Source organism: Sabethes cyaneus, chromosome 2, assembly GCF_943734655.1.
Source record: "Sabethes cyaneus chromosome 2, idSabCyanKW18_F2, whole genome shotgun sequence".
In the NCBI taxonomy this organism is placed as follows: domain Eukaryota; kingdom Metazoa; phylum Arthropoda; class Insecta; order Diptera; family Culicidae; genus Sabethes; species Sabethes cyaneus.
In genome coordinates, this window is record NC_071354.1 from 163,131,242 (window position 1) to 163,146,323 (window position 15,082).

General features: G+C 38.6%; 1 protein-coding gene across 8 annotated transcripts in view; it reads right to left on the minus strand.

Moving 5' to 3' along the window:
- Nucleotides 1–15,082, minus strand: part of LOC128733957 (cAMP-dependent protein kinase type II regulatory subunit) — a 121,529-nt gene that overhangs the window by 83,003 nt on the left and 23,444 nt on the right. The window contains exon 2 of one of the 8 annotated variants that reach the window (XM_053827876.1): nt 8,777–8,821. The exons of the other annotated variants lie outside the window; for them this stretch is intronic. The gene's annotated coding sequence lies outside the window, so the exon portion shown is untranslated. The remainder of the gene's footprint in view (nt 1–8,776; nt 8,822–15,082) is intronic. 8 annotated transcript variants of the gene reach the window in all.

Sequence of the window (15,082 nt, forward strand, 5' to 3'; positions counted from 1 at the left end):
CTGCTAGGCTGCTAGCATTTAAATAGATCTCAGCTCAATTTGATTAATCGCGTATGATAGTCAACGAAGTAAAATATTAAGGAATAACTAATTTTGCATTGTGTGACATAAAAATCGCTGATATTTTTAATAAATTGTGTTGGATAGGACGGGAATAGGCAACTACGACGAAGCAGCAACATACCCTATGTAAGATTTGACTGCCGCGATCGCTAAAGAAAAAACAAAGTTCACATACTGTATGATTGTGGTCATATCTGGTTCTAGTCATAGGAGAGCCTTAGTAGAATTCCCGGTTCGTTTCAAATATTTCTTCTTCTGTAGCAGATTAGAATCGAGGTAGCTTGTGTCGTATCAAGAACTCGTATAAAATTCATTCCATGCTCGAGGCCTATTGCGTCTCAACACTCGCAGGGGGGCGTCGATCTGGCCGAGCTCTCTAGCACGTCGGGCCCATCTATTCCTAGAGCCGATGAGGTCCTTGAAGCAAAATGATTTCGCAACACTATCGTCCAGCAACCTCACGATGTGGCTTGCCCATCGTAGCCTCCCGACTTTTGCCAGTTTACGCTGGGTATCTCTCCAGGAGGTACCTGCAGCTTCATTATTCATACTTTTGTGCCACTGTTCCCTTTCCCTTTGTACTCCATCAAAAGATATTCGGCACATTTCACACAAATACGGGGGGTGGGATACATAGGGTTGTGGCACTAGTTTTTCGGTCTATTTCTATTTTGGGCCAACCCTCTATTCTCTGCATCCTAAGGGGCAATCATCAATAATTTTTACCAATATACACTACTATGGTTGTACATTCCTTTCGTGGTGATGTATTGGTTCTTCATGCCGAAAATACCATTCAATGCCCTACGTCTTCCGTAAACAAAGTTGCAGTTTCAAGTGCGTATGTTTCCATGTGGGGACCCCCATTACTGCGACCAGTATAGTTGATCTATTGTAATATCGCCCGGGTGTTTGCTGTATGACCTGCACTGCATTTCTTTTTGCTATAATCGCTATTGAGTGAGCGATATGCTTATTTAAAGTTGTATGCGTGCTTGCGTGTATTGGGGTTTACCCTTCCTTCAAAGGTTGATCTACTTTACCCACTTATTCCTCGCTGCCAGCACTATCCCATATTATAGCCGTCCCTGGCGAGGACTCATTCGTACCTCTGACCAGTACACTTAACTATAGGAGGGACATTTGCACTGTCAAGAGGCTTCAGAGGGTAAATATAGAATTCAACACGAAGGAAGGGTAAATGGAGGGGCCTGAGAATAAACCCATGCTAGTCACTTGACTTCGAATGGCTTGATTCTACTAAGATTCGAACCCACGACCACTCGCTTGTCAAAGCAGACTCGGTAACCTTGCGGCTACGGAGCCCCCCTTCAAGTGCGTAAGGAACTACCTGTATAGGGTAAGGGACCTAGTTTTTCGACCCTATGCTAGTTTTCGCACCACTGCTGAAATATTCGTCAAATAAGTCTCTGTAACGGTATTTTTTACAATTTTCGGAGGAAACGGTAGCAGAAAGTCTTTCTCCTACTGTTCCTATCCTTCCGAAAATTGTAAAAAATACCGATACCGTTATAGAAACTTATTTGATTTGATTTGAAAACTAGGGTCGAAAAACTAGCGTTTTGTATGCCAATATCTTCGAGCAGCGGCGTATACTTCAAGATCTAAATGTCTTGTAGGTAGCAAAGAACTCCCAATTGCGAACTTAATTGCGTCATCGAAGCTTCTTACTCGTGTTGTTGTCGGCGGGTACCAGAGATCCCAAATATATGAACTAATTGACCACTTCGAGTTCATCTTCATTAGTAGTCAATGTCCGTGGAAGGCGAACTTTGTTTTCCTTGAACCTCTACTTCTCGTATATTTCGATTAAGATGCATTGATTTTTAGTCCAATACTAGTAGCCTCCGCCTTTGGTCTAGCGTAGATTGCCTCCGTCGTTCCAAAGTTTCATGTAATGAGATCAAAATCCTCTGCATAGCCTTTCTTTTCGATGCCCACTCGCCGGTCCACACCTTCAATGGAAATATTAAAAAAACGTACAGAACAGTTCGTCTACTTGCCACAACCCTCTGTTCAATAACGATGCGACTCCAGAGTGCCCCCGTCACGCGCACATAGTACAAATCACTCGTTCTAGAGAAGCGATTAGGCACTTAATTTATCCATACTTGTGCGTAGCTGTTCATGATCGACTGTATCGTACGCTAGCCTGAAATCGACGACAATTTGAGGTGTGGGTACATCATACTCCTTGCATGTTTAAAGGATTGTGAAGGTGTGATTCGTAGTAGCGGGATCCCCCGTAAAACCTGACTGGTTTGACCTACGAATTATCCCAAAAATGCCACCACTCCATGCGTAAAAATTATTAATCATAACGATAAAGAACAATAGCGGGCTTTCAGATTTATTTACATCCCAAAACAGCGAGATAAAAGTAAATCTTCTCCAACATGATGAATCTTCGTACGAAATTCTCATTGAATTGTCATTGAATCTGTAGCCTCAATTGAAAAAGATGGTGATTTAATTTGTGGCTCACTTGGACCTTTTACTGAAAGAATGTGGATTTGTTGTTTATGCACCTTCAGACTAGTCGGAGATTGTGAGTTGATGTTCTGGCTATATCATACTTTGGAAAAGTCAAAGAGGAGAACAAATCAAGTTGAAACCAAAACTACAGTTTTAGCTTTCTAGATCAACTATAACAATTTCTATAAAAACATAAGACAACACAAACATAACAGCTTGTTCCAAGCTCTTCATTACATACATTATTTGCACTGTCACCCACAGTTTTTAAATACAGCCAGCACACTAAAAAGAAGAGCATACGTAGAATAATGTTAACACGAACTGACACACATTTCCTTTTTTGTTAGACAAACCAAACCAATATCCTTACGACGAAAATAGTTACACCGGCTAGCATCATACGGGTACAAACCAGCACATGAATACCAACTTGATATTTTCCTTCTAACCACAATTTTCTATCACCACGTACAGGGGTGTCGTCTCTAAAAAGTGCTATTCCCATTATATTATGAAACAGCTCAATTAAGTTCAGCTATAATTTGAATATTTACACTTATGACTCATAAGTTTTCTTAGTAATAAACTCTAGACGTACTGCGACAGTTCAAAATTGCTCGCTCTAATTACCGAGTAATTATGGAGCTTCACTACGGTTTCCCTGAGCTATACCGAAAATAATCCACCCTATTAGAGCCTGAGCGGCATATTGATTTTGTTGAATTGATTGCATACAGGTATGTCTACAGAATTCATTTTAAATGAGCTCATTGACGCAGAAACTGCCATTATACGATTGATTAAAGTTCAACTCACAGCTGGACTGTTACAAATTCTATCAATACTTTTGATACCTGGACAGAACGGTTCATTAACCCTTCAAAGGGCAATTTCTTCTTCAGTCAAGGAAGTCAAAACAGGAGCAGTTTGAAATGTAGGCATTAGGAAATCAATACAAATTTTAACGTCATTACATTTTTTTCATGCTAGCTTACTATCAACGATACGTGTTACGGAAATCGTCTTACTAACCAACCAAGGCCGATCCGGCATGGTAAACTAATGACAAATGCATAAAAATAAATTCTCCGTGAAACGACTCAAATCGTGACAACCGGTGCCGACAGGGTCACTGACGTAACTGTACAAAGCTCGGCTTTTGTGTTTTTGATCCCAGCCAGCAGGTTGGCACCGGACCAGCCAATATTTCACAGTGACTCGCTTTTGCTGTGTATTCTGTTTTGTCTGAATATTTATCACATAGCTATATCACAACAGCTACTCACAGCATGGTTTTATGTCCAACCAACGATGTATTCACTTAATTGGAAGACCGTGGTTTAATCGATGGATAAATGTCGCTAATTCTGGGTAATGTGATTGGAAAATGAATTTTATTGTGGATTAAGGAAGCTGCAGCAGCGCAAAAAAAACGCTTTGAATAGAATTGTAACCTATAATTTACTAATTTTAATATTCTGGAATAGATTCCAACGTATAGATTTTCTCAGAGCAGGAATTCGAATGAAATCGACTAATAATTATTATTTAAATATAATAATAAAATGGCCACGATGAAGATTACATATGCATGGCACAGTAAACTAGTCACAATCGTGGCAGTGAGTCTTCCGTTAGGGCGGGCGTAGTCCCAAACAATAGGTTAAGGGTCCACTATAGGTTAACTTACCCTAGATTTATAGAGCCCCCTTCATTTAATTTAACATAACAAACATAACTTATGGCTGGACGGGTGAAAACATGCCAGTCGCGAAGGGAGTGCTTTGGGCATCTTGCCCCTACTGCGCCATGCGGGGCTCTGGTACGGTCGATCTTTGTTGTCCCTTGCGTTTCGTGGGAACAACATAGGAGTCCTGCCCAATTTCCCTTATGGGTTTTACGCCAAGTGCGTTCTGGCCGACATAATTGGCTTCGCTTACAATTTGCTGTCTGATCTGTGTTGGAGATTGTTTGTGCATATACTCCGCTAGTCAAATAGTTAGAGTCGCACAAATAAATCTTCAACACAAACGGGCAGCAAATTTGTATTTATGCGAAAAACTTTTTATTTTTAATGGCTCTGTCACCTCGCGTTGGTTCAGGAGCCATATTTTCGCAAGAGGTACTTTCATTCGATGGATATTGGAAACCAGAACTTTGCTGTTTTCAGCAAAACTGGTATGACAAATCCTCGTTTGATGCCCAGGACATGCATATTGTTGCATAGGTCAATAAGTGCATGCCTTATCTCTGAGTTGACTACTCGAGATATTTGTGCAGTCACAGTAGAACTCGTCGTGGATGATGTCCATAGGCGCTATGTCTACTGTTCTGCATATTTACCACAGGATGAACCGTCTCCCAGTCACGACTTCAGAAATGTGGTGAGATCTAATGGGCTTCCGCTCATTGAAGGCAGTGATGCCAATGCCCATCACATCATTTGGGGCAGCTCGGATATCAATCTGAGAGGCTCTGATTTGATGGAATATTTGAGTAGTACCAACCTTGGAATACTCAACATTGGCAATTGTCCAACTTTCATACGAGCTGGTAGAGAGGAAGTGTTAGATATAACATTCTGCTCTAACAGGATCAATCATGAGTTGGCACAATGGCATGTTTCAAATGAGACACCAATATCTGATCATTGCTTTATATATTTTGATCATTTGGGTGTCTCCTTGAACGCTGCAACATTTCGCAATCCAAGATTTTGCGACTGGAAACTCTTTGAGGAGGAACTGGCGACGAACTTTCAAGGACTCGAACCGACGATTGAGTCATCGATCGACCTGGATGTGACTGTAGATGTCACAAGGCTTTTGAAGTAACCTGCCCGCTAAAAACTATTAAAACTACTAGAGGAACACCATGGTGGAACTCTCATCTCGCGGAACTAAAGAAACGATGCAGTAGAGCTTGAAATAGACGTCGTAGGGATGGCGTGGAGCCTTTCAAGCAAGCCCGGAGAGCCTATGCAAAGGCTCTACGATCTTCAGCACGTACGAGCTGGCGCAGGTTCTGCAGCAACGTTTCCAGTTTCGACGAGGCAAGTCGACTAAATAAAATACTGTCAAAATCGAAAGATTATCAGGTTAATAACATTCGAAGTTCGAACGGCGAATACTGTTCGAATGACAATGAAATCCTGGAATGTCTCCTTTATAGTCACTTTCCGGGCTGAGTGGAACCTGAAGTTCGAAACGATCCAAAAATCGTTTTAGGTGGCTTAGACTCATGGGCTTTTGCTCGGAGACTTGTCACAACTGAAGCGATTGAGTGGGCCGTGAACAGCTTCTCTCCATACAAATCTCCTGGAACAGATGGAATATACCCTATTCTACTGCAGAAAGAATTCAAGTACTTCAAACACATTCTGAGAAGGATGTTTGTGTGTAGTATTGCTATTGGGTACATCCCAACTCAATGGCGTGAAATAACCATTAAGTTTATTCCTAAAGGTGGACGCGCGACATACGAGCAAGCAAAAAGTTTTAGACCAATCAGTCTAACGTCTCTCTTGCTTAAATCACTTGAGCGGATTGTTGATCACCACATCCGCGAAACAAGCTTAGTAGAAGTTCCTCTTCATTCAGCACAACATGCTTATCTAAGTGGCAAGTCTACAACCACTTTATTACATGATGTGGTGGATAAAATTGAAGTTGCTTTTTCACAAAAGGAATCTTGCTTAGGAACTTTTTTGGATATTGAAGGCGCGTTTGATAAGGTATCTCTCGCTTCCATTTTGGAGGCTGCTCGTTATCATAATGTATAATTCAATAATCAATAATCATAAAGTGGATAGAACAAATGCTTAGTAACCGATTGCTTTTTTCGTCCTTACGACAAGCAAGCATTTGGAAGCAAAGTGTTTGTGGATGTCCACAAGGTGGCGTTCTCTCGCCTCTTTTATGGAACCTTGTGGCGGATGGCCTACTTAGGAAACTCAATGGAGTAGGCTATCCGTCATATGGTTTTGCGGATGACTATCTCATCCTAGTAGTTAGAAAGTGCATAAGCACATTATTTGACTTAATGCAGCAGGCACTACGTGTCGTGGAAACGTGGTGCCAAGAAACTGCACTTTCGGTAAATCCGAGCAAAACATCTATCGTCTTATTTTCAAGACGTAGAAATACCAATGGAGCTCGCGCTCTGCGCTTTTACGATTCGGATGTTGATGTTGTGAACGAAGTGAAGTACGTGGGGTTGATTCTCAACTCCAAGCTTGACTGGTCCACAAATATTGATTTCCGAATCCAAAAAGCATGCACGGCCTTTGGGCAATGTAGACGAGCAATTGACAACTCTTGGGGGCTTAAACCCAAACACATACACTGGTTATACACGGTCATTGTCAGACCAATACTGGCCTATGGTTGTCTTGTATGCTGGCAGAGAGGGGAAGTTGTGACTGTCCAGACAAAGCTAAACCATCTTCAAAGGATGTGTTTAATGGCAATGTCTGGTGCATTTACTACAACTCCTACTGCCGCCCTAGAAGCTATTTTCAATATTAAACCTCTACACTTCCACCTGAAGCAAGAGGCACTAATATGTGCTTATCGACTACACGCGATTGGCCTTTGGCAGTCTGTGGACGGTTCCACTGGTCATACTCGATTGTGGTCGCAAATTGTTGCTGAGGACAAGTTTGCCCTTGCTCCTAGCGATATAACGCTCATGCGTACTTTTCCGTATAGGACTTTCTCAATTGACTTTCCTCCTAGAGATGAGTGGATGTCAGGCTACATGGAAAGGAAAATTTCCGACTATGTGACTTGTGGTCTGTTATACCGATGGTTCCTTGTACGAAGGTCGCGCGGGTGCTGGTGTTTACTGCCGTGAGCTGGAATGGGAGGAATCCTATTCGTTGGGTAGTTACTGCACCATTTTTCAAGCTGAAATCTTTGCAATTATGTGCGGAGCTCAGCTTGCACTTCAGAAAGAACTGATAGGCAAGATTATCTACTTCTGTTCTGACAGTCAAGCCGCAATAAAAGCCCTTTGTCCGGCTAATTCTAAATCTAAAACAGTCATCGCCTGCCACACCTAATTAGAAGAACTAAGCATTCTAAATGCCGTTCATCTGGTTTGGGTTCCTGGCCATTCTGGTATAACCGGAAATGAATGGGCTGATGAACTAGCAAAATCTGGAGCAGAAAAGTCGGTTTTCGGACCGGAACTCGCTTTACCAATTGCGGCATGTTGGATAAAACAAAAGATTCGATCTTGGTTTTCATCTGAACATGTACGTTATTGGGAAAATCTTGAAACTTGTCGTCAAACGAAAAGTTTCATTGTCAAGCCTTGTGAGAAGGTTGCGAAATTTCTTTTGCAACACTCAAAGGTAAATTGTGTATTTTTGTCAGATCAGTGACTGGTCACTGCAGAGTGCAGATTAAATTATCATATGGCTACGATTCAGCGAGCTGAATCGTTTCATTGTAATTTATGTGAATCCGACTACGGTACACCATATCACGTAATTTGCAACTGTCCTGCAGTAGCACAATTGCGTCGTAGGATCTTTGGATCCTACGTCTTAAATGAATCGGATTTTAGAAAACTAAAATTACGAGACATTTTGATGTTTCTTACCGAAAGCGGTATTGGGCTATAAGGTCTTATTTATCATGAGTATACCCCCCAGGGGGTGTACTATTGATAAGTTAACTACCAAGGATTGCAGTATCCCCTCGAGGGTAAGAAAATCTCTCGATATGTATGTGTTTGTGTTTGTCCAAATTCCTCATCCACCCCTTCCTATTCCTCTTGTTTTCCCTCCCGTCCTCATCAGGTAAATGATGACACGGGCAAGATGGACAAGGCACAAATCTTCCACATGATTGTGAGGAACGTGCTGCTCGAGCCAAAGATGCTGATACCTGATACCTGATAAGGGTCCACTATAGGTTAACTTACCCTAGATTTATAGAGCCCCCTTCATTTCATTGGACATAACAAACATAGCTTTATTTGCTATGCAAGTATAGCTTATATTCCCCGGAAGAAGCGACAGGGTTATTTTGTTATGATTATTTCCAAACACCCCACTCGCACTGATACTCCTCAAACCAGGACAATTATGTCAATCAGCGGTTAGTATTTGCACTACTTACGCACAGTCTCAGTTCTTCCATATATAACGAGTGCAATACGGATAGACAATAAATTGCAAATTAAACACTCCATTATAAATAGCTACCTTTCTGTTACACGCAATGCAACATCTCTCCAAAAAGATCATTACCTGAAAGGAGAGAGAAACAGCATTAGTAATTGGTAGGTATTTCGATGTTTCAGCTTTTGTCTACAGAAATGTACCGAGTACAAAACAACTACATATTGATTTTGATTACAGTCTGTACCATATAACAGCGACGTCGCAGCCAATTGGGGCAATGCCGTTTCCCCGCAACATCATCGTCGTCATTGAGACAGTACATACATGCCTACATGGCGGCATACAGCACCGGAATCATGGAATCAGAACAAGAAACGTCTGAACACTGCGCCACTAATTCATAAAAAAAAACTTCTGGGCCGAAACGACCGACCTTTCACATTAAATGACTCGACAATTGCCGTTTAAAACATTCATTACGAGAACAGAAAAAGCAATTGAGGATGACGCGAGGAGGAACTCGATTGTTTTTGAATCCGCACAGAACGTGAAACCATTAGAACTGGATATGGGTACATATGAGAAAACCTATAGCATGCGACCGTTTATTCATGGCTTACGGCATATGTGGGTGACCATGCGGAAATATATGTCACGTTTCATTCGAGTAGGTTAGATCCGGTTTCCCGTCCAGTGAGTATTATATCCGGAATCCTGAACGTAACGTGCTTAAGGGATTTTATTCTTACTTTGAATAGTGCTCGGCTGACCGGTTAACCTCGGGATATGACGTAGGTCTAACAAGCCAGTTTATATGAGTTCGAATCCCAGCTAGAAGCGACTGCTAGAGGTTGGTAGGGCGAAGTTTGTCAAATAAAAAAGATCACGCTTCAGGATGGGAATATACTTTTTTTCCTTAATAAACTGTGTGCAAAAACTGCACTTTGAGTCCACCTACTTGAAATCAATAAACAGTGAAAATATAAACAATATTTGAGCATATATCTAGACCCTGTAAATCTGGACGCCCCTCGTACGTCACCGACAAGCCTCCTGTGGTATAAACTGGAACCAATTGACATAACTTTATTTACATATTTATGATGCACAACTAATGCAAGTTGTGTCAAAATATTTCTCCACGTTGCGGAGCAGTACAGAATGGAACTCGAACGACGTTAAAAAATTTTGCACAAATACTTGGAAAATCCAGAGTGGTCTGGATCAAAGTTGGCTACCACTTTAGCCAAAATGGCAAAAGCAACAGCGTATAATGTTCTGAAGGGTTATAAGGAGAACCTAGGTGTGGAAAGACGGCAACAAACTTTCATGAAAACCGGAACTGGGGACCGAGAGTTAAGGAGGAAGATATTAAGGTACGTTAAGAACTGGTTAATCCGGGATATGGCTAGAAGGTACGATCAAACCACGCGGAATATCCTCGCTTGAGAAGGCTATAGGTCTTACTGTGCCGGTAAATATCCGAGTTGGCACTTGAAACAGACTTTTTAGCCAAATTTGGAAAGTAATCGAAGGCGATTAAAATACACTCTGCAGCGTTAGTTCCATAAGTTTTTGATGCTGCAACGCAAACAAGGAAAACAAGGCTTTATTTCTCTTACATTATAGGAATTTCCGTAACGCAAATGCGTGAAAAACAAAGGGGTGGAAGAGGGGCCGTAATGGGGGTTCTCAACTGATTTGAAAGACGTGTTCGATGCAATTAATGAACAATAATATTTTCCACTATAAAACTTTTCGTGCGAAGATTCTTTGCTTATATTTTTTACATTTTAATTACAATTTTCATTAGTTATGAATTTTCCGAAAAAATAATCTCCAGCTAATCGGAAAATTCTGTTAAAACTTTTAATTTTTTCTCATTTAAATCGCACAGTAATAATTATTAGCCCTTTAAGCCCGAGCCCTCACAATTGTGTAGGTGAGACATGACCACTTTTAAAAAATTTTCCTTTCCTTTCTAAACGTCGTACTTTTACATATATGGCACCAATCTCTTGTGTAAACATCGTAACACGTAAAAAAAATAGATAATAGCTGAAAAGAAGTTTTCTTTTGTGTTTGGATTAATTATTGTCTAGTCTTCAAAATCTTGTGAAAACAGCAAAAAGTTTTATCTATCGTATTTTCTTATTGGATCCGTATTTCGAAATTGCTTAGATAAAAAATTATTGGTAATAAGTATTTCTAATTGATGTAATTACAAATTTACACGAAATAACTTTTACAACTTACTTATGCACATTGTTTTTCATACCTACACAATTGTGTAGGTTCGGCCTTATTGCATACCTACTTTAACCTTTACGTTCCCGCCGGGACTTCAAAAATTAGTGTACTTGCCGTTACACTTTTGGCTCTATCTTTACTATTTTTTGATCGATTTTTATACAACTTGTCTTCAAAGAACCACCTTAGATTGACCTTCAATAAAAAATATATTAGCAAATTTTGGATCCATTTTCCCAGAGATATTCCAGATCGCAGTGGGATTATTTTTTCACGTCATAAGTAATAGATGAAATAAAACGAAATTTGCTGCTGCCGTCTCATTTTGAGTCAGTAAGAATGAATAGGGTAATTGATCTTGAATGGACCTATTTAGCGCTTTTTAACACCACCACTCGCACTCCTGCTCAATTTACTCGTCATTTATAAATAATATGTGGTGATGTTACTATTTGTTGGAAAGTACCACCTTTTTTCTACATTATCAGTACTTTAAAAATGTATAATTGATGAAACTTTTATTAAATATATCGTTTTTTGCCAAAGCCTTTTTTTGATCTTGAATGGACCCAACATGATCTTGAATTGGACCTATTTTTGATTTTGAAATGGACCTAAATTTGGATTGTCATAGTTTCTGCCATGTAAATGAACAAAATAATAACAAAGAATTTTTTTTAATAGTACAACTACACTACTGTTATTTATTAATAGGACACAAGGTTGAACAGCTTTTACCTTTCTTATACTCTGTTAGAAAGGTATGAAAGTCGGTTGAAAAATTTGAAATCAGTCACAGTCACCGAGGGTCTTATTTTTATGTCAGCCCAACAATTGAACGATGTTTCAGTGACTTGATATGCGTTATGTATGTATCTGTGTGTGACATTTGTATATTGGGAATTTATTATTACCTGTTGTTCAGATATGGTTGAAACGATTTCTACGTCATAAAAAAATTATGTCGCCTATTAATTTCAAAAATTTAAACCATTCATTAAAAATATGTAATATAACTTGTATTAAACGTAGTTTATCAAGTACAGTGGGGTTTGAGTTTTTATTTAGTGACTACATATTTCGAAAGGTCAGACTTTTACTGACGTAGGACTACGTCTTACTGCAAAGTATCTAAAGGTTTGCGACAGTCCCTGTCGAACATTTTGAACACAAAACCGTTGCAATCGTGAAAAATTCGTTAATTAGTGGTAATTATACAATTTTTGACACATTTATATGCAATTTTTTCAGTTAAAAAATGGTTTAGATTTTGCCACGGTTTCGATTTTGGCAACATAGGCGACACGCATCTGTTGTCAAATTCGAAATCATACTGTAAATGGTGCTTGAAAAAATTAGACTTGGTAATTCTACTAGGTTTAAAGGTAAGGTTAGATACTAGGTTTTATTTTTAAATGATAGTCGATGAAGAACTGTACCAGATAGAAAATAGGTGAACCTTCCTATTTTCTATTTGGTACAGTTGAATATTTTAGATCTCAGGGTCACTCAATTTCGGTGGACAAGGAGGTATTAATTTTGTCACAAGTCAGAGGGGAGAGGTGCTTAAAGAAAACTTTACATCCCCCAAGAAAAAAATCAGAGGGGTTGTGTATAAGATACGACCATGGATGACGTACTACAACGTTAGTCCGGTTGCATGATTTTGAACATTTTACTAAACTGATTTTTAATCTATCTGTCAATCGACCAAAAGGCGATGTGAAGTCCTGCTTACTTATCGGCGGAATATAAGGCCTTTGCAAAATATTTTTTAAGTTTTTGTCACCCCCCGTTTGGAAATTGGCTTGAAAAATCGGGGGGCTAAAAAAATTGTATAATATGAGTATAAAATCAATTGTCCGTGGGCTCTACAGCCTGAAAAACTCGAAAAATGAGTGTACTTAACACTTCTAGCACGAAACAGAAATGGAAATTCGAATTCGGAGTTTCCGAAAATCGTCCAAAAAAAATTCTCTCGTTTTTGTCTTCTATTCGTACATTCTTTGCGTGGAAAATAATACCGTATCTATTAAAAGCAAGAACAGATTTGGTTTTCACGCTTAAACTTTAAATAAAAATGCTTAAAACCCATGTTTTTTGCTCGATAAAAAAATTCACTTTGTTCCCCCCCTTCAGTGGCCCAACACCGGAAGGACAAAAACTTTATAAAATATTTGTAATGGCCTAATTTTACTTTATTCTGAGCCTCATAATTATTTTAACTAAACTATTTAGAAAATTATCAAATACAATATTATTTTTTTGGGCATATCCATTTCGAAAATGGTCCAGATATTGATCCAAATTTTATATTTTTTGCACCATATCATTATCCAGGCCTTTACCTAATTTCTAAATCCTCCATTGACGCACAGATGATTTTATTGCCAAACCGGGTAATTTTGTAGGACGGTTGGGCATCACAAAGTTTCACGAGGGTGAGGAAGTTGGCGTTCTTAACCATCAGAGGTGGCTGCTTCTTTTTACTCAGTCGAGTCTGATTTTGTGACTACAGGATCCGGTTGAATTTTATTGGCCTTAGGGTTTTCGGTCAGCGCGCTAAAGGTGTTTTGAAGCTTTGGTATATGCTTGATTAACGTGTTTAAACTATTTCTCATCTGAGTTTTGTCAAAACTTAAACTTACAGCAAAACTTTTTGCTGTATTTATATGGAAAATACAGTACGTTATTTGTCCATGAAAAAAAATTTTGAGTCCAACCATTTTTACGATGTTGCTCGTAGATAGTTAAGCAGGGATAACCACTTTAAATAGAGTTTGGAATATTAGCTTCGTAACTCAATTCGAAGTTCCAGTTCTAGACTTTCCTATACAATAAAGCTATATATAAATCTTCAGAATTGTATTCTCAAATAACTTGTTTCATTCTTCTGTGTATTATTTTTAATGATACAAGAATTGTCCCGTTTAGCATAATTTGGGATTTTTTTTACATAGGGCGAACAAATTGGGAAAATTTTACTCTACTTAAATAGATTACTTATATAGATTATATAGATTACACTTTTGCTTCGTGCTAAAACAAATACGTAAAATCCAATTGAAAAATTTAAGTGTAACTGGTTTTGTGCTAAATGCAAATGAAGCAAAAATAACTCTTTTTTAAGGGGCATAGTACCTTTTACACCATATTTTTTGCCTAATTTCAAATAATTTTTTCTCGATAACGTGAAAGGCTAATTGAATCGGGTTTTTTGCATTCGAAACATTGCATTTTATACTAATATTTGCAATTTTGTTTTCATAAGGGAACCTCTTCCCCTTGCCCCTACGGCTCCTTGAAGATAGTCGTTCAAAAAAACCATGAATTACGGTACCATGGATTGGCCCTGGGGGCTTATCCGGATTGAAAAATTCCAAAACGACATGAAAGAACATTTAATTATCTCGTGTTTGATCCATCCTTTTTTAGAATCCGAACACATAACAAAATGGCGGACATTGATACATAAAAGTATGGTTTTTAAGCGAAAAAATTGACTTTAAACATTTCTAAAAAATACAAAAATTACAATATCAAGAAAAGGATGGGTCAAACACGAGATAATTTTGTTGGCTTTCAAACAAAAAAAGAATCATAAGAATTGCTTGAGCCGTTCTTGAGATATTTATGGTACCGACTTTCAAAACCTGGTTTCGAGAAAAACGACGTTGAAGTTTTTACTCGTTGTTTAATCGCTCCAGACATGCGCGGTACAAATAGCTGTAATTTTGTCAATATTTGGAATTCATGCAAACGACTTCAAACACATATGGTTAAAATGTTAATCTTTCGAAATAATCAATAAAAAAAATTAGGTTTTAAAAAATTGAAAAGGTACTATGCCCCCTTAACAGAAGGCAGTTAGTATCCCTCTTATCTTTTGATCCATCTTATCTTTTAATCAATGATGGTTAAAATTTTTGTACAATACTGAGAATAAATTAAGTTTATATTGTTTTAAGCATAAACTGACATATGTTAGCTAACTAATTAGGAAGACTTTTTAGTTTCAAAACTAGAGGCTACAATGTACAAACACTATGAAGCAACTACGAAAAAGGATGAGTGATAGTTAGTTTTATCAATATAATTATGTTTTTATTTAGGCTATAAATCAAGCCTACTTTCAAT